Genomic DNA, 26,733 nt, shown 5'->3' with positions numbered 1-26,733 from the left:
ATTTGTGCTGCAGCCACTTAGGCATCACCTCACACCTTTATTAGTCACTACAAATTGGATCTGATATCTAGAGGCAGATCTTCCTTTGGTTCCACAGTGCTCAGGAGTGTTTTCCAGTGAGCCACCCAAAGTTTAGGTGCTAGGGATGCTGTCCCACAGGTAAGAATGTAGGCGAGATTGGACTACATAACATCAAGAAGTTATGTACTCACCATAACGTTCGATGTATGTAGTCCATCTCGTCTCACATTCTTACTAACCCAACCACCTACCCCCTCCTGGAGGACCTAGAGGTCAAGTCTCTGTTTTCAGCACTCCTTTTTGATGTGTTGAGTTGGTTCCTCCTTTCAGCTTGTTGGTCTGTGTGTATGTGAGCTTGCAGCAAACAAGATCTGGGGATAGGCGCATTGCAGCATGGGATACCTCTTAGCCACAAGCCAACTGAAGACTTCGAGCTAGAGTATGGCCAAGTCGGAGCCGAACCCACGGGTAAGAATGTGAGGCGAGATGGGCTACATACATCGAACGTTATTGTGAGTACATAACTTCTTGTTTCTTTTTCTTTTCAAGTACTAAATATTTTAATAGAGGCAAAAATGCTAACACAAGGCAATATAGCAGCCAGATATGTGGATCAGAATTGGTTCCTAGACTGTTGACTATAACTATGAGCATGACACAAGGTCTACATTCTTTACAATGCACCAAGACTTCTGAACTACTAAAACAGTTAAGTTGATTCTGGTTTGGCTTATTCATCCATCTAGGTTGTTGGTTCTATAATCTACATATATTTTCCAACCATGCTGCAGACAGCAATTTATCCTTCTGCCAAGGTATTACTTAAATGGATTTCTCAGTTAAGATTTCCAACAACACATACACCTCCCCCTTGGGATTTGAACTTTATGTTGGAAATGAGAATTGCCTCTGAAACAGCAGATTCTGTATAATTAAAATATGTCTCATGGAAGGCACTATTTTTTGTTGTTTTTATTTTGGCCGGAAGATTTCAGTTTTACAAGTTTTCTTGTACAGACCACCCAGCTTGGTAAAGAATGGTCTGCATCCCTCTAAGCTTTTGAATACTGGCTAAAATGTTATCCTTCCCCTACAGCCTCTTCTAAGCAATGCCAAATTGGCAAACCTACTGACATAGCAAAATCAGCTTAACTGAACCTCAAGGTGTTACTGTTAACTCCAGGAACCTAAACCCGTTCTCACCCTGGAGAATATAGGCATGTGTGCAGTTACTGAGACACGGTTTAAAGCTGCAGAGAGTACCCTAACAGTGTAAGGCTTCATTGCTTTCCACACTTTTAGACCAGTAGATGCACAGACAGTGACTAAAGGTGGAGATGTCTCAATAAACATCAATAACAAGTATACCTCTAGGTTAGTTAAACAGGATGATGGGCTGGAGTTTCTCCATGTGCAGGTCACTATAGATAAAATATCATGCCATATTGTAGCAAGCTATAGGTCAACCTTTATGTTCCATAAAACTCATAGCATATACCTAGACCTGCTGGAGACACTCAGCATCCAACCTAACACTTTACTCCTCAGGAACTTTAATTATCCCTTTTTAGACTGGGAATGCTATGTGGCCTCAGACTGTCAGACATAGAGATTCCTGGACTTAAAAATACAAACATCTTTAACCAGTTAGTGCATACTCCCACTAGAGGTTCCAAAATACTGGACCTTGTACTGACAAATATGGAAGAACATTGTACACCCCACCCCCAACCAAATATCACTTCATCCCCAGTAAGGTCCGACCATAAAGTTGTCTCCTTTAAAATCAAAATCAGTTCAGTAACCTCAGTAAACCCAGTAATGGTTAGGAACAATTCCAAGGCAAATTACCTTTTATTAAGCAATAGCATGTTAAAACTCAGTACCCCTACAAACCCAGCAGCAATCTATGCAGAACTGATTACAGAAACACTGTGTAGCCATGTCATATATGCTGTTCTGCTTACCAAAAGTAAGTCCAAAACTAACTCCAAATGCAAACCACCCTGGTGACGACAAAAGAAAAAAAAATCATGGCTAAAATCAGGAAGTGTAACTCACATAAAGATAAGAGCTCTCTCATAAAATTAAACAGGCAACCAAGAGGGCTAATTAAGTCCAATAAATCCAATTTTGACATCAAGATAGCCTCCCAGGCAAAAGATAACCATAAGACGATTTTTCAGCTATGTCACAAACCTCAAAAGCGGCACACAGTAGTATGCTGAACCGGTGGTTAATGATGCAACATTCACTGAGCCTGGCGATATAGCAAATTTGTGGGCCGACAAATTAATTTCCAACTTTACTCCACACTCATCCCCAACCTCCCCTGAAGAAATACCTTCAAACATAACCCCTCCAACTGTAAATAGAGAGCATGTCCTGTTGCACTCACTAAGGCCAAGACCACAGCCTCAATGAGCCCCATTAATATTATGGGATGCCTCCTGAATACTTGTAACCACAAACTGGAACCACTGCATTAGTTGAATCCGATTTATTCCACAATACAAAGGTGCAATAAAAACAAGCACCAATAAAAAACTTCAGGTTAAGAGCTTTCTTCCCATGGAATATGGGACTTCATCAGAACAAAGCTAACTTACATACCCAGCCATTATATATACATCCTACTCCACCCATTATTACATTCCATAGCCCACCAATTAATCATTTAAAGGGAGAGAACCATATTTTAAGCATTTAATCTTTCTTAAACAAAATCCAACAAACAAATACATATTAAAATACATAAAATAAAATGAATACTAACAACTGACCCTGATTATTTTTCTAAAATTATATAAATAATTATATTGTCTTAACCAAAAATATGCCTCAATTTTAAAACACTGAAAAAGCTTGCATTTTCATTTATACCTGAGTATTGTGTTGCATACATATAGGGAAAACTAGTAGATCTATATGGCTAAGTGTCAGGGATGTACCACATTTTATATAGAGAAAACTAGTAGACGCATAAGGGATAGGATGTATGAGCATCTTATGGATATGAGAAAATGTAAATTGACTAATGCACTTAGTAGACATAAGAAAGAATTCCCTAGTCATAGTTTTAAATTTTTCATTTTACAACAACTGGTTAAAGAAGCACAAGGGAAAATACTGGATATTTACCTGGATATATGTGAATTAAAATGGCAGTTACAGTTGGATGCAACACAATATCCAGGTATAAATGAAAATGTAAGCATTTCCAGTGTTTTAAAATTGAGGAATATTTTGAATTAAGACAATATAATTAATTATATAATTTTAGAAAAATAACCAGGGTCAGTTGTTAGTATTAATTTTATTTTATGTATTTTCATAGGTTCATAGGTTCATAGGTTGGTACTAGGCTATCAGCCCTAGGGCCTATACAAGCCTAGCCATAACAATTCCCTGGCTATTTTGTCCCACACTATTTACTTCCCTGGACCCCTGTCTAGCAGGGCCACTGACATGATCCCCAGGGTGAATTTCCTTTCTCCCATCCAATCGTCAAGGTTCCTTTTGAAGAGGGCCAAAGAGGCACTATGCTTGACATGTATGGGCAATCTATTCCAGAGTCTGGGGAGTCTCTGGGTCAAGAGCCTATCCCTCCATGTATATGTATTTGTATGTTGGATTTTGTTTAAGAAAGATTAAATGCTTAGGATATGGTTCTCTCCCTTTAAATGATTAATTGGTGGGATATGGAATGTAATAATGGGTGGAGTAGGATGTATATATAATGGCTGGGTATGTAAGTTAGCTTTGTTCTGATGAAGTCGCATATTCCATGGGAAGAAAGCACTTAACCTGAAGTTTTTTATTGGTACTTGTTTTACTGCACCTTTGTATTGTGGAATAAATCGGATTCAACTACTGCAGTGGTTCCAGTTTGTGGTCACAAGTTTTTTACTTCTGGTATTTGTTCAATGCCTCCTGAATAGTCTAAAATATGACTTATCAGGGCCGCTGGAGTTACTATTTTAACTATAGTCTCAAAACAGGCTTCGTGCCACAACAATGGAGGACCGTCATCCCTCTTATAAGGACAGACCATTAATATCTTCCAGAAACTACTACTAGTCTGATACGCAAAGCCATGGAAAGAATTATCAAAGAAATAATCAAGAAAACCATAGGAGACCTTCAAACACTGGATCCATTCTAGTTTGGCTCTTTCAGAGGAAGGTCATAATTATTGAATCTGGTGGACTTCTTTGTGAAGGTCACCAAGGCAATGAATGAGGGTGAAATAGTACATACTGCCTAGCTTGACCTGCCTAAGGCAATTAATACAATACTCCACTTGGGCATTATTAACAATCTTACAGAATTAGGCATAAACTCCTATGTAATGCATTGAATAGCCACCTGGCTTACAGATAAGACTTAGGAAGTTAGGATTTGTGAGACCACTTCCACAAAGATGCATGTCACCAATGGAGTCCTTCAGGGCTCAGTGCTGGACACCCCCCATTTTCACATGTACTTCTCGGAAGTCAAGGCCAATGGCAAAGGCCTCTGGCTGACCAGGTTTGCAGATGAATGCAAAGGGGGAGTAGTCATAGAATCCTCCCAAAACACAAACATCTTACAAGAGGTTCTAACACAGACAAATGATTGGTTCCAAAGATGTGGCTTAAAACTCAGTGCCAAGAAATGTATTATAGTACCTTTTGGAAAGTCGGCCACCCCAGGAAACTGAATCATCATTAAAACACCACCAAGAGTAGGCCCACTAATCAGGGATCAGGGAACACATGTAGAGAGTAACCTGGCCTTTGACCAACTTGTGTTCAAGGTAGTAAGAAAATCCTTCCATGTTGCTCAACTTATAAGTAAGGGCATGGCATCTAGGTCTAGGGAAATGATTATACCAATATACTTGGCCCTCATCAGACCCATCACTGAGGGTAATGCCCCCTTTGGCATTTTCCTGTCCAGACACATGCAGCAACTGGAACGTTCACAAAGGTTCCTTAAAAAAAGAATGCAGGGCATAAACACAAGGCCATATGCAGATTGTCTCAAAGCCCTGCCTTTATACTCGGTCTCTTACAGATTACTGAATGGCAATCTGTGCCTGACATACTAGGCAGCCCTGGGCCCAGCTCTGCTGAACTTTTGCACATCTGCAAAACAAACAGCATAAGAACTACTAGATCTAAAGACCTACATTTTGCTTGCAACTTAAATTGGACACACTGGAGAGACAGATATGTATCTCAGAGGATCCCCATTCTCTGGAATAGGCTCCCCAGCCATGTGAAACAAAATCCCTCCCTAACTCTGTTTAAGCTTAACTTGGACTACTGTATGGGAAATAAAAAAATTAGTCCTGGTCTGGTGCCAATGTCTCTTATGGACAAAGGCAGTCAGTAAATCATGTCTTAACAAATAATTACCCCCTATATAAACATCCAAAACATATAACTTATGAGACACATTTGGGTTGCACAGCTAGGCTTGTAAAGGCCTTAGTGGTTGTTAGCCTAGTCTTGTGGACCTATGAACAATGAAAGGATGACATTGAACATAAATCCATCTTTTCTGCAAAAAAAGTAGTTTCTGTAGTGAAGCCTATTCAAGCCAATCAGTTGCCAGTGTTATTTGCAAATTGTGAACTTGATAGTGGGAATTGTATAAATCTGAGGTATGCTGATAAATAAACAAGGTGCTGTGCAAAAAAAAAAAAAAAAAATTCCATTTTACAATGGAGTAAGAATTAAACCAGCTTTATTGAGCAGAGTAAGCACTCCCATCATATAAGCTGCAGTATATTGTAGCTTAATGGTATAGCTCAAGGTCCCATAGGAAAAAATGAAATGTTTTTAGTGGTGGGAGGGAATGACTTCAATAATCAAAAGTTTTTTTTATTTTTGCCGATGCCGCAAATCCATTTAAGTGACTCAGTGCTATCTCCATCTTCAGTTCTATAGATGGGAACAGAAATCCCCTTCCCTGCCCTCACATGGACCTTACTTTCCACAGTTACAAAATTTCTGAAAGTAGAGCAGTCAATAACACTGCTAAAATTAATTTTTATAAATATAAAGGCATGTTGCTAAGCACTTTGGCATGACTAAATGTTTCTACAGGCAATGTGGTAGATGTTGTGGATTATTTATATAATGCACTTAAGATTATAAAAACTTCCACAAATAAGTGCTTCAGTGGTTCTAGTTTAAGAAGAAGCATAACACTCAAGCCTGATTATTTAGTGACATTTAAAATTATCTGCCAATGACATTCTTTCAGCCTTAATGCATCACTCCAGACCACATCTCTTAAATTTTGTCATAAGATGAACTCGGATACTTGAAAAAAAAACTTTAATGCTACTGCATTTTAAACGATCTGTATATAAAGCTTTGTCAACCAGGGAATGAATAATAGCACAAAGAAGTTTATAGACTGCTACATGTAAATATTTCAGCCTTTTCAATTTAGAAGCCATTGCACATTTTATAACTGGTTAGATAATGCTACTCTTTGAGAATGACAGCTGAGAGCTTAAAATTGGAATCTGGAGTTACGTACATTACCTTCTCATAGAAAATTATTTTTCCTCAATATAGCGAATATGTATTTTGTAGTGGGGTGTTGGCAGGGTTTAGGAGACATTGTGCATGAAAGTGTCTTATGCAAATAAAGTAGACATTTTTATTCTTACTTTTTTTTGTAGCTGCTGTTTCTGAAATTACTGGTTAAATGTCAGATGTATTACAAAGTCCTCAAGAAACAATTGTGATGGAAGGTGGAGTCATGGGTCCATTTCTTCTTGTAGTGTAAAAGGCTCTGTGGTATAGAGAGATAAAGATCTAACTGCAACTCCAAAGACCTAATTTCAGTTAACAGATTAAGCACTGGAAGATTCATGCAGAAGAGGGTAGGAGTAAATGGCTTATACTGGTTAATTCATCCTGGAAGAAATTTGGTGATTCCAGTTGGGCAGTTTGGTGGCTTGGGCAGCACCAGTGACAGTAGGACTGAGGGACATGGGCTTGTTGATCCCAACTTGGAGATAATAGTAGTGTGTGTGTGTGTGTGTGTGTGTGTGTGTGTGTGTGTGTGTGTGTGTGTGTGTGTGTGTGTGTGTGTGTGTGTGTGTGTGAGACCACACATGTCAGACAGTGGATGAAGGGAGTCTGTGCAGTGATGTGGATCTCCAAGTTAGTCAAAAGCGATGGAGTTAGGGATTTAACAGTATCCCCACTTATGGTTATTAGATCAACAACTTTGCCATGAATTAGTGTCACCCAGTCATGTGGAATGAAAGGGCAATGATGGTGGCTTAATAGTCTGCAGACATGGGGACAAGATTAAATATGTGTCTGAGTGCGCATTCATGCTTGTGTGTGTTTGTGTGTATATCTATTTATCTATCTATATATATATATATATATATATATATATATATATATATATATATATATATATATATACACATGTATAAAGAGATACCCAATTACTGAAATTCAAAATAATGAGCACAAAAAAAACATGATCAGACTGAATTTAAAATTATTGAAAAATACAAAAAATAATAAATTTTTTGCAGGGGGAATTGCCCCTGCCCCCCACTCCCTACTCCTGCTAATTATATAGACTAACTCCAAGATTGCACAATTGCAGAATAAAAGGAAATTCCCTGTCCTGCTGCAGCATGATTTCCACAGAAAGCAGTCAGCAGACTAAAACACATTGAAATAGATCATTCGTTTTTCTCAACATTTGCTCTTATGTAAAACCACAAAATAACATTGCCACCTGTCAGGAAATTTTCCAAACAATCAGGAATTCAGGGTATCCATCTCTGTCAGGAAATCAAGTTATAGTGAATATCTGAAAGGTATTTTGAATCATTCTTAGAGCCAATACATTTCTGAAGTTGGTTTTATTAAGATTTCCTTTCTGCATTCAAATGCAGTGCAAAAACAATCATTGCTTGTTATTTGGGAGGTGTCAAGTGTAGATAAGAGCAACAGGTTGCCCATAATTTCCTCCACATTCCATCATTGTCAAACATCAGCACTGCAGACAATAAGTGGCTATTTTTGGTTGTATGGGCTTGGCGCGTCAGAAAATAATACATCACTGGTACAGTGGCACAGTGAGTAGTATTGCCTTCTCACAGCTCATCTCCGTGAGTTCTTTGCTGTGGTCCATCTTTGTGGTGTCTGCATGTCTTCCCTGTCTCTGTGTAAACTTTTTTAAGGTGCTCTTCTTTTCTCCAACACCTCAAAGACATGCCATCGGTGAATTATAGTCTTCCAATCTGCCTGAAGAATGCATGTTATATGTGTGTGTGAGCATGCGCACGTGTGTGTTTAAAAATAATACTCGCAGGTGCATACAAAAATCTCTTTAATAGTGAAAACATAAGGCATAAAATTCATCACAGAACATCTAGAATCTTAATGTTTCTGGGAGACATTCCTGGCTGTGTAACAGGCTTAGTAGGGTCCTTAGCCATGGGCCCCACCTAGTCTAAAACTGATGCCATTCAGAAGTGGTCACAGAGATTACTGTTTGTGTAGTGGCTGGAGATATTGTGGTTATTATTTCTTTAATTTTCATCACAAACTTCAGAGGTTTGTGCAGAAGGCCACTGTAGTGTGTGTGTGTGTGTGTGTGTGTGTGTGTGTGTGTGTGTGTGTGTGTGTGTGTGTGTGTGTGTGTGTGTGTGTGTGTGTGTGTGTGTCTGTGTATGGATGTATATATGTATGGAGTGGGCCGAGACAGTGCAGTCATTATTTGTTTCCTCAAACTTACACCTCAAAGGAGTGCACAGAATGCCATATAGCTTGTCTAGAGCTGGTGTACTGCATAGGAACAACAAGTTGGAATGAATTATTGCAAGTGTTTTTTTTTTTTTCTTTTTCCTTCACAATTGAAATCAGGAGTATACAGACGAATATCTTCTGAGGGTAGAAAAAAGGAGGCATGCTGTGTATGTATAGCTAACAGCAATAGGTTGAATATGCTGTTGTGCTCTTTGTTCTGTCACTTTCATCCTAGTTTGACTTTAGAGGGGTACACATAAGGTCTCTGTCTTTTGGGGTTAGGGCTGAGAACCATACTATGTAGATATGACAGCAGCAACTTGAAATATACAACTATGTTTATTTGTCCTTTCACTTTCATTCCAATTTAACAACATATCAGCATCTTTCTGGGGAGTTAGGAGGAAGATAGTCATGCCAAATATGATGTATGTGCCCTCAAAAGCATTTTATTCTATCCTCAGTTTATGGGTAACTACTGCTCGGTTTTGTGGTAACTACTGTGTCATCAGACATAAATATTAAACATTGGACATAATGTATTTCTTTTTTGAAAGAAAAAAAAATCACTTTCTTTCCTCAGGAATTTTTTTGTTAAGACCATCATTGGACCAAAGGTTATGGATAAAAGCTCTAAAATGCACTTCATAGCATTTAGATCCCCATAGCTTCTTTGGGGTTTAGTGGTCACCAGTCCCCCAATATAATTAAATTATTTCCTATACAGTTATTATAGTACCATCTTGGCCAGTTAGGATGTGATGCAAGGATGTAGGAAAAAGCTGACAAATAAGACAAAGTGTGAGAAAACAAAACAAAAGTCCTTTGGATAGTGTGAAGCAGCAAAGACTGAAGGGAAAGAGGAAAACTGTGGTGAATACCAGGGTGACAGCAGACAGTGTAGTTGGGGAGTGCAATGGAACACTTTGCCTTAATTAAATTATTTCCTATACAGTTATTATAGTACCATCTTGGCCAGTTAGGATGTGATGCAATGATGTAGGAAAAAGCTGACAAATAAGACAAAGTGTGAGAAAACAAAACAAAAGTACTTTGGATAGTGTGAAGCAGCAAAGACTGAAGGGAAAGAGGAACACTGTGGTGAATACCAGGGTGACAGCAGACAGTGTAGTTGGGGAGTGCAATGGAACACTTTGCCTAGGGATCCATATCATCTAAGGTTGCTCATGGCATTTAAAAAAATCAGTGCTTCTGGGAGTGACTTTTAAACTAAAGATGGCTAGCCTGAAGAAATGGATGTATTTCCATTATGCAGGGGTCATGGCTTATTTGCCAGGAAATGAAAGGACACAAAGGTGGCAACCCTACCACAATGGTCAAATGCATGTTTTCCAGTCTGTATAATGCCGATGCAGAAATGTTTGAATCCTCATTAGTGAATGGTTATGTGCATTCATTAATATGGGATCAACATTCTGATAACAGATCGCACTACAGTGGGGATCGGGAAATTTACTGTTTTCCTCACTGTAATGTGATCTTAGAGTTGGAATATATAATATGCAGGGGGTGTGAGGGGCACAGCCCCCCACATGGTGGGTGCAGGGGGCTTGCCCCCTGCAAAAACATTACTGGTAACACAGAATTTCAATACTGGAACTTTCTGTGTTCGAATGTTGATTCCGTGATTAACATTTCCGACATTTTGGTAATTCTGTATTACCAAATTCAGATAACAAATTAGATCAAAAAGTGGAAAATTGTTATGATTTTTCACATTTTGATAGTAAACCATATGTGTGTATATATGTATACACACACACACACACACACACACACACACACACACACACACACACACACACACACATAGGTTCATAAGTAGATACTAGGCTATCTGCCCTAGGGCATTTATAAGCCTAGCCAGAGTGTATTTGGCTTCCGCCTCCCTATTAGATTAGCCTACTGTGCCTCTGTAAAGTAGGTCACAGAAAGTACCCTTTTAAGATTAGTTTGCTGTGCCTCTGTCTAGCAGGGACACAGAAGAGATCCCAGGGGTGAATTTGCGATTTCCCATCCACGCGTCCAGATTTCGCTTGAAGAGGGTCAGCGAGGGGCAATGTCTAACATGAATTGGGATTCTATTCCAGAGTGAGGGGAGCCTCTGGGAAATTAATCTGTCCCTCCAGCATGTCCTATTTATTTTTGTGCTGAGGTTTAGGTCGCTGGAGCATGTAGCTTTAAGGGACTTGGATTTTTTGAGGTGAAGCATGTCCATTAATTCTAGGTTTGACATGGCTTTGTACGTCAGGCATAGATTGCCTCTGAGTAGGCGGTAAGCAACTGAGTAGAGCTGGAGTTTCTTTAGCCGAACTGCATAGGGCATCTGTGTGTAGCCCATGATCCTCTTGGTGAGGTACTTTTGGGGTCTCTCCAGTTGCTGCAGGTGTTGGGTAAGGTACATCCCAAAAAGGGCATTGTATTCAATTATGGGCCTGATGAGTGACGAATAGAGGGGCACAATGACCTCTCTTGATCTAGATGTGAACCCTTTTGTGATAAGGTGGGCTATATAGAAGGTCTTTCTAACCACTTTGGCAAAGTGATTATCAAAGGAGAGATTACTATCTATGTTGGTCCCCAAATCTCTAATTACTTCTTCCATACATAATGGATTACCACCTATGTGGTAATTTCTGGGCACCTTGTTTTTCCCAAAGGGGATGACTATGCACTTTTTAGCATTTAGCTTGAGGCCGTGGCTCTGGCACCAAGCATCTGTCTCTGTGAGACCATTTTGGAGGATGCTTGTGTCAGCTGGAGATTCGATTATGGCCCCCAGTTTGCAGTCATCTGCGAACTTTGTCAGCCATAATCCCCCCATGTTAACCTGAACCTCAGAGAAGTATATACCGAACAAGAGAGGTCCCAGAACTGAGCCCTGTGGGACGCCACTTGTAACTGGTTTGGATTCGGACATGGCACCTGTGATTCTAACCATGTGGGTTCTATCTCTGAGTCAGTTTGCAACCCATCTTGTGATATAGGGGTTGATATTTAAGCTGGTAAGCTTATTTATGATGCCCGAGTGGGGTATTGTGTCAAAGGCTTTTGTGAGGTCCAGGTAGGCTGTGTGGACTACCTTGCCCTCATCTTTGGCTTTGGTAACTGTTTCAAAGAAATCATCTAGGTTTAAGAGGCAAGATCTGCCCTTAACAAAGTCGAGTTGGGTAGGGTCCAGTGTCTGGAGGCTCCCAATGTCTTTGTTTATGAGTTCCATGATAATATGCTCTATAGCTTTACAGACCAGACTAGTCAGGCTTATGGGGCAATAGTTTCCAGGGTCCGTTGTGGCACCACCTTTGTGGAATGGGACCACTGTAGCTGTATGCCATTCTTTGGGTACATATCCTGTAGTAAGGCTAAGTTTGAACAGTGACTTAATGTGAGGGTTCAGTTCTTCTTGGAGCTCATGTAAGACACAGCCTGGGACACCGTCTGGTCTCACAGATGCTGTGTTGTTTGCTTTGGAGAGGGCAGGTTTCACCTGTGCATCTGTGATGTCAGGGAGGTTACATTCAGTTGGGATAGGCATTTGCTCCTCTGGGGGAGAAGGAGGGGAGAAGTTTGTGCTGAATCTGTCTGCCAGGATGATGGCTATGTCTGTAGGTTCAGTATATTATGTACCGTTATGCAACAATTCAGAGCATATCTGGGAGTTTCTGCCCATGTTCCTGACATAACTAAAGAAGGTCTTGTGATTATCTTTAGTGTGTAGGGCAATTTCTCTTTCAAAACTGGCCTTTGATGATTTTATGAGGGATCAAAGTTTCTTGCTAATACTGATCAGAGATGCCTTCCCTTTTTGGGATGTTGCTCTGTCATTTATTAGCTTCCTCCTTCTGTTGTATAGCTTATTTATGGCTGGGGTCTACCAGACAGGTCTCCTGCCTTTGGAGGAATGAGTCTTGGTTTTATTTGGGATAGCACGATCCATGCATTCCTGTAGGTGTCCATAGAATGTGTTTGTAAAGGATTCTGCGGTTTGAGCCGTATTTTCCACTGGCACGGGGGCTTTGAAGGATTCCACCTCGGGTTTGAGAAGTGTGAAGTTTGAAGTGTGAAGTTTCAAATATCACTTCACAAAAATGTTCATCTCTCAAATTAATTAATGTTCTTATTGTCTTTAATCTTAAACCCTGGTGGCAAAATAATACTATCCATGATGTCATACCTGTTCACACTGCCACCCTTTTTACTTCTATTTTTACCATTGGTCATCTTCTCTGTGGCTGTTGAGAAACTGCAAATGTTTGTTCCCTCTCAGTTCCTTCTTCCATTCTTCCTTTCCTTTTTTTATACTCCTTTATGGAAGTATCAATTGTGACATAGGCAAATTTACATTCATATAAAAGTAATCACACTATAATTAACATAAACATTATACTTCACATATATTGTTATATATCGTACAACCTAAGAAAAGTTACATAACTTATTCAATTCCTGTCTTTTTTTTTAAACATGAAAAATCATTATTAAACCATCACTTATTATGTAGGCGATCATACATATATATATAAATGAAAACAAACCACACTGACACAGTCCTAGTTGCAAGCATTTTACATCACAATCCATACTGACACACTCCAAGTTGCAAACATTATACATCACTTATAATCTACCCAATTGTTTTTAGTCAATCATTACATAGCTCATGTAAGTCCTGCTGCTTTTTAAACTTCATTCCTCCCTTGAATATATTGTTCCCACAATTCCCATTTTTCCTATGTAGTTTGCTCTACCCTTTTCTAAAGATCTCAATTCTAGTTGTTTTATCTCTGTTACTATATTCACTATTTCTAGTATAGTTGGTTTAGATTTTGATTTCTACTTTCTAGTAATTGCTTTTTTGGCAACCACCATTATTAGACACATCAAGGCCTTACCATGCCTAGGCAATTCCGATTCTTTATCATTGCTCAAAAAAATCATTTCCCTCATCAGACCAATCTGCCCACCCAGCATCTCAAACAGTGCATCCTGCACTCCCAGAAAATATGTTCCCAGTTACCTCTTTCTTCCCCATCACACCTCCAACATATGTTGTTTGCCTGAGGAAAAACTCTTTGAAGTCTGCTGGGGGTATAGAAATATCTGTGCAAACATTTCCAGGCAAAAATCCTAAACCTTCTAGAGTTTCTTGCATATTTGGGAGACATTCATATATCCTCCCATTGTTTCTTTATGAATTGCTTATCCAATTTATTTTTCTAATCCTTTCTAACCACATCTGATTCATTCTTGTAATTATCATGCAATATTTTCTATGGTCTACTAATTATTCCTTTTTTAATGGCGGTTTCTGGTCTGGATTCTCCTAAAAACTCTACCAGTGCTGGTCTTTCGTTTAGCACCCCACTTTTCTTTCTCTTTGCTTATACTCTAATATCAATCTCTGATAAGGAAAGAAATCTCTAGCCTGCAGTCCAAATAAATTCTTGGCATCTTCCCATTCTATCATCTTTCCCTCTCTAGTTATTTGCTCCCAATACTTTGGTTCCTTTGCCAGTTTTCTTCAATAAATTTCAGCCTCTCTTGATTATATTCTGTATCCCTAATTGTAGTCATTGCTGTTATCAGAATTTAATTTCTACAATCCCGTGTTCCATTCTTCCTTTCCTTGCTGCATCTGCATAACTTATTTCATGTAACAAAAATCCCTGTTGCAGAAGTAGACCCTGAAAAGTGGCTACTCCACCAGCCCAGAATACTTGTGTTGCCTTCCCTACACCAGCTGTTGCTTGTGTTTCCATCGTATCAGTCTCTTCCACCTGCAATACTCTCTCCACCATATAACTCTATTGTACTTCATTCGGCTCTGCTTGATTAATCAGATCTACCACCACTTGTGTCCAGTTCTCCATTTTCCAGCTCATTTCTTCTGTAATTTTTAATCCCACTCATCTATCCAGCTTTGTTAAACTCTCTTCCATATTGGAATTCCCAGAACTGCAGTAGCAGACCTCTGGCACCACCTAGCAGCTCCATAAAGTGCTTAACTTCCTCTCCTCTAAAGATTATGAGTCCTTTATTTTGCATAACGTAAAAAAGCACATTATTTACATATTTACAAAATGTATGTATTTACAGGTATAAACATATATATATATATATATATATATATATATATATATATATATATATATATATATATATATACATATATGTATAATATATAGTTCCCCTTTGCAATCTTGAAATACTGAAATACCGAATTTCAGTATGTCGAGACCATAAAGGTGAAACTTCAAAATAGCAAAAGTGCATAATTGCGAATTCGAATATCTCAAATTCGCAGTTATGCATTTACACTATGTTACAGGTAGTGTTTGGCTGGGATGGTGTTTAGTGCACTGAGGGGATTTACATGCAATTTAAGGTAAGTGAGTGTATGTGAGTGTCTTTCTAAGTTGTACGTGTGTGTGTGTGTGTGTGTGTGTGTGTGTGTGTGTGTGTGTGTGTGTCTGTGTGCGCGCGCACGAGGGACTGTAGAATGCCTGGGTGAGAGTTTGCTGTCTTTGTGCGATCTTGGTGTTAGCATATATAAGTATGGGGGGTGTGGGGGGCAAAGCCCCGCACATGGTGGGTGCAGGGGTGCTTGCCCCCTGCTTATTTGTAGTGTAAGGTTGTTTAGTTTTTATAGTGTGAGTAGAATGATGTATGCGTTGTGTGGTGAATGCTGTGTGTATGTTTGTGGTTTTGTGTTTGGGATTTTGGATCATTCGCCTTTATGGTCTCGGGATACTGAAATTTGAGACTTCAGTATTTCGAAATTATAGAGGGGAACTATCTTATATATATATATATATATATATATATATATATATATATATATATATATATACACATATAGAGAGAGAGATTGATATAGATATACCTAAAGATATAGATATAGATTTCTATTTTTCACTATAATTTTTCTTATAACATCCTCATTAGTATTCTGTAATATACCCCCTCCTTCTTCCACAACTATAATTAATTTTTTTGCAATATATCTGCCAAAATCCTTTTTCCATTAAAAAAAAAATTCATTCAATCTTTCATTCCAAATAACCCATATTACATAAAATAAATTCTTATCTACCCTTTTCACATATTCTTTCTTTTTGTTCTTGTGATATCCACACACAATCATTTTCATATCTGAATTGTTTGTCATAAATATTCTTTAAAAAAGTTTTCCGCACACATTTTTCAGAGCTTTACCACTCTTGTACATTTCAGTACAAGAACACGCTCTGTTGTCTCATCCTCCCCATAAAATACACACACACTCTTTCAACTTTTTTTTTTTACCTTCAAGGAAATCCTGACACTACTATCTTGGTACACTACTTTTTTATCACTTCAATGACCTTAATCACTTCTTCTGGTAAATTTTCCCAGTGATTTACATAGTAATATTGCTTAATCACATTATTATACCACATCCTTTTATCGTTCTGTATATCATCAGTTTTTATTTTCCTTGTTAGTATTATTTCTTTTTTTTTTTTTAATTCTTCATTTATATATTCTTTTTATCTGTTTCTTATTCTCATTATCTCCCAAACTTTTTGTACTTATATTTAAATATTCTTAGTATTAATTTCTCTTTCTCTTTTTATATCTGCTTTAATACTCTAAATAAATTTAAAGAAGCAGAACAAAAATGGATTTAGTAACAACAATCCCCCTTTATCTTCATTCATATACAACACACCTTTTTTCACTGGGTTTAATCTTGAACAGAAAATACCAAATGCACAATTTCATTTCATTTCATATTTTTTGTGGGATAACATAAACATTTGATATATATGCTATTGTTCCCATTAATGCAGAATTCACCAGATAAACCCTTTTCCTGAATGCTGATCTATACATCCTCCACAGAAGGCATATTTATTTCATTTACTTTGTCAAACTCTCCCATTTCATTATAACTGCATCATTATCCCAACTGCTATCCCTATCAAAGACAATTCATTGAAAAATACACACCTTCAATTTTCACTATATCACCCAAACCCTTACTTTTATCTTTATTTATCATTATGATTTCCTTTAAACATCCATTCAGACAAACTAACACTTCCCTCATCCATATTTTGTTCTTAACAACTACAACTGTATCATCTGTATATGTCAGAACTACTGGAATCCCCACTTCTTTTTGCATCTTGTGTCTAGCAGTTTTCATTAATAAGCTTCTCAACTCACTATTGTATTCATTGCCAGTGCAAACAATATTTCATTCATGGGGGATTCTTGTCTTATACTACACTTCATGCATATTTCTTTACTCAGCCACCCATTCAATAATAGTGTTACTCTGTTATTTTGATATGCTGACATGGGTCCCATTTAGATGATTGAAGTCTTAGAACTTTGAATTTTATATGGCCGACACCGTTTGATTGATGTTTTAAAACTTCAAATTTTCTAAACGGAGAATTCCATACAGTGCAGAACAGGAAAATGTGAAGTTGTTCAATCTCGTCGTTCATTCTTCACTGATAGGTTTGGAGCCGAACCATAAGCTCCAGCACGGCTGCTAGCAAAGCTCAAGGTTTACCAGTAGCTCGAAACCAAGCCCCTTATCCCATGATGCACTGCTGGGATTACCTCAGATCTAGTTTGCCTCAGCACGGATCTCAGTGGTTCCAGTTTGCTCGAGCCTTTTTTGATCTAAAATTCACTTTTTGCAAGTTATTTCTTGCCCTTTATTTCTAATTCTAGTTTAGAGTGTGTTTTATATATATATATATATATATATATATATATATATATATATATATATATATATATATATTAGCTCCTGTAGTGGTTCTATTGACTTATTTCCCTTGGTGCTTATATTTCAGAATAGTTGTAGTGGCCTCGTGTTGGGCCTAGTTAGTTAGAGTGTGTGTCCTTCTATTACTATTCTTATTACATTGATAGATAGATAGTGTGCAATTACATATATATATATATATATATGTATGTATATATATATATATATATATATATATATATATATATATATATATATATATATATATGTATATATATATATATATATATATATACATATATATATATATGTATGTATATATATATATATATATACACACACAAGTTACTGCATTTATAGCATAGATAAATAGTGTGCAGTTATATAAATATTTACATAGCATTGGCCCTTTTTTCCTCCGGGCCATTGTTTAGAGTGTGTTTATATTTAGGCGTGTTAACTTTAGCCTAAGTGTAGTTGAGACATAACTTTTAGGCTGTATTTAGGGTGTGTGGTTTGTTTCTTGTGTTTAGCCTAAAGTTTATTGAGATGTCTGAGGAAAAAGACAAGTACCAAAGTCTGGAGTCAAGAAATGTCCAGACTGCTGGCAAAAGATGTCTCTTACTGATGGGCACATTCAGTGCGTTTATTGTCTAGGTGTGGTGCATTTGCAGGAGTCCTGCAGTATTTGCCATTCCATTTCTTCAAGGGTTCTTTTAGAGAGGAAAAGGAAGCTTGTGGACTGAGGTTTGCTAAAGCACCCTTTTGCTGAAGCTTTGACTGACCAGGATGGATCCAGCAAGTCCTCTAAATCCTCAGCAGACCCCAAGGCATCTAAAGACTCCAAAAAGTCTAAGAAAGTGGAGGATTCTGGGGTTTCAGCTCCACAGCCCTCAGAGCCGAGTGTCTCTTCATTTTGGAGCCAGCTCACAGTTCTGGAGCCGGTCTCTGAGAGACCTGTATCTCCACTCCTTCAGTCTGTACCTTCGGTGCACTCTTCTAGGTCTTCTGTCAGCCTCTCGGATTTGGATATGCTTGCTAAATTGTTGTCGGCTCTGACCTGAGCGTTGGAACTGAAGACCACCACCTCGGATTTGAATGCTCCTTCTCAGAGCCGTACCGGATCTTCAGAGCCAGAGGATGCCGACCTGCTGATCATGGACCCTTTGGAGCCGAGACCTGCTCCTGTGTCATCAGTTCCATCTACTCTGATGTCCTTGGTGCTGACCAGGGACTCTAGGGGCTGACACTCTCCTGTCAGGTCCAGGGAGGATAGTCGGACCGACTTGTCGGTGCTGACTCTGCCTCTCGGGGCCTCGGCTCAGATGAGCTCAGTTCCTACCTCCGGCTTGGAGCCCATGGCCTTGGTGCGGGAGAGGCTGACAGTTCCTTCAGGTCCGTCGACTTCTTCTCATTGGTGCCCTGATGCTTTCGAAGCCATGAGGAGAGCCTTGTCCCCAAAGACATCCTCAACACCAGGTCTGGCCACTTCTTCCCCCAAAGCGCCTGTGTCCGCTTCTGCCTCCATCATCCAGGCCAAGCGTAGAGACTCTGAACCTCAGCTAGCCCCACAGGGTGTCCCTTGCTCTTCTGAGACCTCCCCAGAGGCTCCAGCTGAGGAGGTCCCCAGGAAGAGATTGTGTAAGAGGAGACACTTGGACTCCCCACAGGAGTCGTTGACATCTGACATTGACTTGGATGAGTCAGGAAGGTCCCCACGATCCCCCTCTGAGGGTATCTCTTTTGCGGAGATACTCGAGATCCTTAGGCAGAGGGGTGATTGGCAGTCCAAAAGCCCTAATGAGGATGAGTCAGTTCTCCTGAAGGCTTTCGTGTCTCAACCTTCCACCTCTTGGGTGTCTCCGCCCTTCAATAAGCTCATGCAGCTGGTCTCGCGGAGGGCGTGGGAGTCACCAGAGTCCATGGAACCTGTCCCTCGGAGGCCTAACAAGTTCATTTCTGCCCCCGTAGATAAAGCCTTTTTGTCCAAGAGAGTCCTTGTTGATGCCATGGTGGTGGTGGCAGCCACCAAGAAGGAAATGTCTGACACTTCCTCATCGATCCATCCTCCTAACAGAGAGTCCAGGAACATGGATCGATATGGGAAATGCATGTTTAGTTCAGCGACTTTTACACAACGATCCCTGAACTATTTGACCCATTTCACCAGACTCCAAAGAGATTTTCTTAAGGAGTTGGGAGATACTCTTCAGGGTACTGTAGCTGCGGGGGCTTGCGACAAAGTTGCCGCCCAGCTTGCTACCCTAAATTCCATTGTGAACTCATCCATGCATCTCATATCATATGCAGCCGATGAGATGGATAAGGCAGCGGGTACAGGAGTTGCTCTAAGAAGACATTCCTGGATGCGCTTATGTTCCTTCACAGAGCCCTTTAAGTCTTCATTTGTCAACACCCCTTTTGATGGCTCATCTCTCTTTGGGCCCAAAGTGAAGGAAACTCTCACCAGGTGTGAGCAGGAGGGAAAGACTCTGTCTGCCATCGAAGTTCATTTTTCCACCCCTACTCGGCCTTATCCCAAAGACCAATGGGGAGGGAAAATGTGGTTCCAAAAAGCCCAAGGAGCATTTCAGGACACACGTGGTCAACCCCCCTCTAGGAGCAGAGGAGGGGGTAACAATGGAAGATGCCACCCTCACAGCAGAGGGGGTCCACAACACTATGGTGACAGAGATCACTTCTCTGCTCAACCCTATCAGCGCTCCTGAAAGGAGACCCAACTGTCCTGCTCTGGAGGCAGCAGGGGTCGCTTATCCTTGTACAAAGATGCCTGGCAAGATATAACAAATGACTGCTGGGTACAAAGTATTATTTCCAGAGGGTATTTTATACTGTTCTGTACTCCACCCACACCCCAAGGAGAATCCTGGATGTCCCACCCAGTTACAGGGAACAAGCAACTACAGTGGTCTGCAAGTTGCTAGAAAAAAAAGAGTCATCCAACCAGTTCCAATAGACCAAATAGGATCCAGAACTTACTTAAGATTCTTTTTGGTTCCAAAGAAAGCAGGGGACTGGAGACCTGTTTTGGACCTCAGCATACTCAACCAATTTGTGAAGAAAGAGAAGTTCCAGATGGTCACACTACAGTCTATACTTTCCTTCTTAGGGAGAGACAATTGGATGTGCTCGATAGATTTCAAGGATGCATACTACCACATAAAAATGGCCAGGCCATCCAGAGATCATCTGTGTTTCCGGCTGGGAGCCAATCATTACCAATTTCGAGCCCTGCCCTTTGGTCTCACTACAACCCCCAGAGTGTTCAAATGCATGGCAGTGGTCACGGCCCATCTGAGGTGTCTAGGATTCCAGGTGTTTCCGTACCTGGATGATTGGCTCCTTATCTCCACCACCAGGCATCAACTGACTCAGGCAAGGGAATACACTCTGACACTCTGCCATCACTTAGGCATTACAGTCAACTCAGAAAAATCTGCCTTGTCGCCATTGCAGCATATCGCCTTTATAGGGGCAGAGTTAGACACTTCAACCACCACTCTGCAACTACCAATTCAGAGGGTCTGTCTTCTTCACCAGCATGTCAGTTCATTAGTGTCGAAGGACAGAGCACCAGCTGCAGAAGTCTTAAAGGTGTTGGGTGTTATGGCTGCAGCAATCTTGGCCATACCTTTAGCAAGGATGCACATGCAGATTCTTCAATGGCTGCTGTTTACTCAGTGTTCCTATCAGGAACTTCCAATGAGTCATATGATTTTAATTACAAACTCTTGCAAGAGAGATCTCCAGTGGTGGTTGACGTCTCTTCATGTAACCATAGGACGCCCCTTTGTACTACCCCCTCCAGTAGCCACTGTGACCACGGACTCTTCCCTGATAGGGTGGGGGGGGCATTTTTAGGGAAACACTACCCAAGGCACATGGACAGACCAAGAGTCACATCTGCATATCAGTGTTCTGGAGATGAGAGCAGTACTTCTGGCATTGCAGTACTTTCAGGACTATCTTCCTCTAGGAACGATTGCAGTTCAGACAGACAATATGTCAGTAGTCTGGTACTTGAACAAGCAAGGCAGGACCAAGTCTTACCCCCTTTGCCAAGAAGCCATCAGAGTTTGGCAGTGGGCTGCCTCCTCCCAGCATTTTCTGTTGGCAACGCACATCCCAGGGAAATCCAACGTGGTAGCAGACAAACTGAGCAGAGCAATTTTGTTGCCGCATGAGTGGTCCCTCAAAAAAGAGATTACAGACAGAATTTTCCGCAATGGGGCCAGCCTTGCTGTGATCTTTTTGCCAGTCACATCAACATGAAATGCAGAAGCTACTTTGCCCTGATTCCCCCTCCTGGAGGACCCCCGAGAGACGCACTCGTACACGATTGGCCCCCCAGTCTCCTCTATGCATTCCCTCCAATCCCTCTAATACCCAGACTTCTACAGAAAGCAGTGTCACTGGGAAGGACTATCATTCTTTATAGCCCCTCACTGGCCTCAGCAGATTTGGTTCCCATTGCTTCATCATCATCTATTGGAGGATCCATGGATTCTGGACCCAGTTCCGGACCTTCTGACACATCCGTCGGGGAACCTTCATCCTTCATTGCAGTCACTGAAGCTCACAGCTTGGCTGGTCCAGTTCCCCTCATAGCCAGGCTTCATGACCTTTCAAATGAGACAAGGCAGATCCTCTTGTCTTCACATAAGCCATCCACCAGAAGATTATATCTTAGTAAGTGGAAGAGATTTTCCATATGGGCCTCTAAGCAGAACATTGATCCGTATCATGCCCCTTTGATGTCCATTTTAAAATTTTTGACTGTGATCTTTAATCAAGGAGCTGCAGCTGCTACAGTTTGGGTCCATTTGGCTGCTATATCTAACTTTCGTCTCAGAGTGGATGGGCTAAACGTAATGTCCCACATGTTGTCCAAGGTCTTTCTCAAAGGACCCTTTCACATGAGGCCTCCAGTGAAAACTCATTATTCTGCTTGGAATCTAAACTTTGTGCTATCTCAAATAATTCTTCCCCTGTTTGAACCAGCATCATCTGGTGACCTCAAATTCTTATTATGGAAAACCTATTTCTAGTGGCTATTACTTCTGCCCACAGAGTGCCAGATCTTCAAGCCTTATCTATCAGCCCTCCTTATTTGATTTTCCATGCTGATAGAGTATCTCTTAGGACAAACCCCTCCTTTTTTCCCACAGTTTGTTTGGAATCTAATATCAACCAAGTCACTGAGTTGCCAGTCCCAGTCTTCTTCCCTAAACATTCCAATAACCTTGAGTATATGCTGCACAAACTTGATGTTCGCAGACAGCTCAGATATTATTTGGACAGAACAAAGGATGTCAGAAAATCAGACCAACTCTTTGTATCATTCTCTGAAGCCAGAAAAGGTAGACCAGTGGCTAAAACAACACTTTTAAAATGGCTTTCTGATTGTATTACCTTTGTTTACTCAGCTGCTAATATGCCCTTACTACACAAGATTAAAGCTCATTCTACCAGGGCAGTCTACATCTTCTGCATTCCAAGCCAAATTGCCCCTTGATAACATTTGTGCTGCAGCCACTTGGTCTAAACCTCATACCTTTATCACTCGTTACAAAGTGGATAAGACCTCCACAGACAGGGCTTCCTTTGGGTGTACGGTCCTGAAGAATGTACTCCCGTGAGTCAAATGAGATTGAGGGTGCTAGAGATGCTACCCATCAGTGAAGAATGAACGGCAAGATTGAACAACTTCACATTAAGAAGTTATGTACTCACCATAACGTTCCATGTGAGTTGTTCCATCTCGCCTTCATTCTTACATCCCTCCCTCTATCCCCCACCTGGCTGATGGTTGACCTAGAGGCTGGTCTCATCCTGGTTATGCAATCCTTCTTCCTCTCTATGGGAGGGTAGTTCTCTTACATGGATATGGTACACGCAGCAAACAAGATCTGAGGTAATTCCAGCAGTGCATCATGGGATAAGGAGCTTGGTCTCGAGCTACTGGTAAACCTTGAGCTTTGCTAATGGCCATGTTGGAGCCAATGGTTCGGCTCCGAACCCATCAGTGAAGAATGAAGGCGAGATAGAACAACTCACATGGAACATTATGGTGAGTACATAACTTCTTATTTTCCCTTTTTCTCACTGAAGTGCAGTCTTGGAGTTGGTGTATTTAAGTAGTGGAGAGTGTGGGGGGGCTTGTCCCCGTGCGGAAACCTCCAGGATTTTTTTGTTTTGTTTTTTTTCTATGTGTTCGAAGTTTTAAAACTTTGATCATATAGTGTCGGCCATATGAAATTCAAAGTTCTAAGAGTTCGATCATCTAAATGGAACCCGCTGACAGGCACACTCTCTTAATTATGTTACCGGTTCCATAGCATTCCACAAAGCATAATGTCTTCCATATCAAATGCCTTACTAATATCACCTACCATAGGTTTCACATCCTCCTTTTTACTTATATAACATTCACAATTTCTCTCAGAATCAGTACTAATTCTTGATATCCCTTCCATTTTATACCATATAAACTTTTTTCCATAATATCCCTCATCCTTCCTTCTATTCTCCTCTGTATTATTTTCATAAAAAATGTTATAATCTAAGTTATTTTATGTGATGAGTCTCCATTTTTATTTAATTCTTCTCAACTTTCCTTCCATATACATTTTAATGTTCCACTACATAACTCTTCATAGACAAACCCTTGTTGAACCATTCATTCAGTACATTTACAAAATAATCACTTTTCCAGTCTATTAATTTCTTGCACATTCCATGCCCTATACCAACTGGGTGTGATACTGAATCAACATTTACTTTGTGAAGTACTTCATTCAGTTCACTAATAGCACTTTCTTTTTCAAATTGTTCCTTAACTTGTTCGGAATTTGTTTTTATTTCCATTCTCTCTTATTTTTCTTCTTTTCATTCTTACACATATTTTCCAAATGCTGTACTACAATACTAATAATTTGCTATACCCAATATGCAGATACATCCTCTCATCTCCCTTCTAAATAACATTTCTGCCTAAACTGGAATGTCTTATTTTTTTAAACTTATTTTTATGTATTTCTTTTTCCAGATCATAATACTCTTTTGTATTATTCTCTAAATTATCTAATACATTTCTATGCATTTTCCCATACTTCACTTTCTTTTCCTTTCATACATCATCCTGCAATAGAAAAAAAACACTCTATATACTTCTTTTTAAATTCAATCTACCATTCAGAACAGTTTTTATAGAAGTCATTCATGGTTATATGATCCTTCCATAACTGCAATACCTCCTACTCTCCAATTTCATCCCATAATCTCTTATTTTTTTCTTTTTATTCCCTTTCCTATCTTAATATACTCTCTTTCTTCCATCACCTATATCCATATTGCTAAATGGTCTGAAAAACCCGTCACAACTGTATCACCATGTGCTACCCCCACCTTCTTATAATACAAAATAATCAATTTCAGATCCAAATTCCCTCCTTCTACAAGTCCATCGACTTCTGTTCCACACAGTTAATTTACCACATTTTATTACTTCCTGTATTTTTTAAATCTTTCTTTTTCTTTTTAGTTTCCCCTTAAATCACAATTAAAGTCCCCTGCAATTATATTTTTTGTGTTAACCAACACATAGTCTAATATTTGATTAAACAGATTTTTCTCTTTCCTTGCTAGTTATATATGCATATAATGGTATACTTCTATAAAAATGTTCTCTCCACCTCACCTCCATAACAGTTAACCTTCCTATCCTTACTAGTGTTACAGCTAGCATTGTCACTGTTTTTTTTGTTTTTTGGGGTTTTTTTTTTGCACAACGCAGCTACTCCAGAACATTTACTTCCTAAGTTGTATATTATATTCTCACCCCCACAATTTTCTGTTTGCTGTCTTTCTTCACTTGTAAGGAATCTTACATCCTCTAACAGAATAACATCCACATCACATTTAGCACACCATTCCAGTATCCCTATCCTTCTTACAGTGTTAATAACACTTCACATCTACTGAAAATATTCTGCTAAAGTTGCCACTTTTCCTTCTTTTTAAGTTTAAGGACAATATTTTTAATTTTTAATTTTCTTATTTTTACTCTTTCCCCAGATGAATATTTTTCCTGGGTTTATGTATAAATAATCCATGATGCTCAAAATTAAATTTTTCACTGGCTAGAGCTTCAAAAAATTATTAGTATCAATCCCCTCTCTTGACCTGTTTTCTGCACGTACTCACTCTAATCATTTTCCCCTTCACATTTTTCTTCTTCTAATGTTTCTTCTTCACCTAGTTCACCCACTTCCCCAGCCTCTTGTTGTCCTTTCTCATGTGTGTTTTCTTCCTGCTCCCCCTTCTTTTTTATTATATGCTATTTGCTCCTGACAACCCTTCCAAAATTGTCCCTTTTTTATACAACCAACATTCAGGCACACACTTTCTTACTGTATTCCTTTTTCCCCACACTGGTTATATCATACCTTGTCACAATCATTAGTTCAATGAGAAAAGTCCCCACAAAAGAAACATGCTTAACACTAACCAGCATATATTAATGTCCATGACCAGCCACAAAAATAACACTTGCCAAGTGTTTCATCATGATTTTTTTCACACTTCAAAACAGCTTCCACGCTCCATTCCATATGTTTCTGTGATATCTAACTTTTACGATATTATCATCAGTTTCACACAAAGCCTGCATGCATTTTTAACATCATTTTCATCCAGTTCATCAGTTCTAAACTGCAAGGTAACATTTTTGAACATTTAAGTTCCTACTAGAAAACAAGTAATTGTTCCATGGATAAATGTTCTTTTTATTACACAGTTCCAGAAATGTCATCATCAGTCCATCAGTTTTAAATGTTAAAGTCTCTGTTCCAATATGTGTAAAAGACCAAATTTCTTCAGCTTTAAAACCCAGAACAATTACTAAATTGTCATATACGTAATATCTAACTATTACAGTATCATTTTTTATTCTTATTCTCAAAGTTTGCCTTCTCTTCATTTTTAAAAACAGTTTTACTTAGTTTAGTACTGCTGTTCTTTTTTGCCTGCTGTCACTGCTGCATAAGTTTTAGTTACTGCATTATCTGCTGACACAAAATCAGACACCTTCTCAATTTGTTTCTGCTTTCCTCCTTTATT

The 26,733-nt window shown here is 39.4% G+C and overlaps 1 protein-coding gene across 1 annotated transcript in view; it reads left to right on the top strand.

The window, feature by feature from the left end:
* SPAG17 (sperm associated antigen 17) overlaps positions 1–26,733 on the top strand; it is a 3,638,922-nt gene that overhangs the window by 1,297,797 nt on the left and 2,314,392 nt on the right. The window lies entirely within an intron of this gene.

This window comes from Protopterus annectens, chromosome 5.part0 (assembly GCF_019279795.1).
Source record: "Protopterus annectens isolate FY-2018-M chromosome 5.part0, PAN1.0, whole genome shotgun sequence".
NCBI lineage: Eukaryota > Metazoa > Chordata > Ceratodontiformes > Protopteridae > Protopterus > Protopterus annectens.
The sequence above is the reverse complement of the archived record's forward strand: the minus strand, read 5'-3'. Positions and strand labels throughout refer to the sequence as shown.